This window comes from Oryzias melastigma, linkage group LG11 (assembly GCF_002922805.2).
Source record: "Oryzias melastigma strain HK-1 linkage group LG11, ASM292280v2, whole genome shotgun sequence".
NCBI classification, from domain to species: domain Eukaryota; kingdom Metazoa; phylum Chordata; class Actinopteri; order Beloniformes; family Adrianichthyidae; genus Oryzias; species Oryzias melastigma.
In genome coordinates this window covers 22,949,596-22,950,604 of record NC_050522.1, presented here as the reverse complement: position 1 = coordinate 22,950,604, position 1,009 = coordinate 22,949,596, and the positions used below count along the sequence as shown (strand labels likewise).

General features: G+C 36.2%; 1 gene segment (V, D, J or C); it reads left to right on the top strand.

Annotated features, from left to right (window-relative positions):
* The window catches only part of LOC112162471, a 2,268-nt gene that overhangs the window by 616 nt on the left and 643 nt on the right, over window positions 1-1,009 (top strand).

Here is a 1,009-nt window from a genome sequence, read left to right as displayed (position 1 = left end):
AGTCTGACTCGAGTCCAAGTCATGTGACTCGAGTCCCCACCTCTGTTTATTACTGTCAGCAGAGTCAAAGCTATCCGTTCACACAGTGAAACAACGTCGTACAAAAACCTCTTTCAGCTAAAGAGGAACTGATCTGAATGAACATCTGCACTGAAGCTAAAAAACAAAAGTTTTGGTTCCAACATTTTAGCTTATTCCCTTTTTTATTTAAAATGCATTGTCCAACAGTTAAAACAGTCTGTCAGCTTTTCAAAAGTATCAATGTCTTGTTCTAAATAAAATAAACAATTGTCAATAATAACACACTTTTTAAATAGAGAAACTTTAGACCTTCTGACATCATCAAATCTACCAGGAAGGGAAAATGTTTGAAAAGTTGGTGTGTGAACAACTGAAGGAGTTTCTAGAATCAAACAGTATTTTGTCTGATTTTTGTCTGGTTTTAGAAAACAGTATAGAACTGTTACAGCAACCTTGAAACTTTGAATTGAAGTCATCCAGCAGCTTGACTGTAAAAATACTGTGCTGCTCTCTTTATTGACCTAAAGCATTTCACACAGTGGATCACACTCTCCTGGTGAAAATGATGGTTAATATTGGAATCTCTGATCAAGCTTTACTGGTTGATTATCTGTCAAACAGATCACAGTCTGTACAAATATCCAGCTCCATTTCTTTTGCTCATTAGATCAAGAAAGGTGTGCCACAGGGTTCAATTTGAGGTCCCATTCTGTTCTCTATTTATATGAACAACTTGTGTCCAAACTCACCAAATGCATAATTTCATCTTTATGCTGATGACACTGTCATTTACTGCTACTCTCAATCAATCACACAAGCTTTAAAGTGTTTATTGTTGTGTGTCTTTGTGTGGTTTTGTGATGAACTGGTAAACTGTCTAGAATGTCGTCCACCTTCACCTGACAGTAACAGGATGAACTCCATCAATGCAAAATGAATTTAATGGGTTAAGTAGATTCATGGAGGATGAAGTTTTGGTCTTAAATCA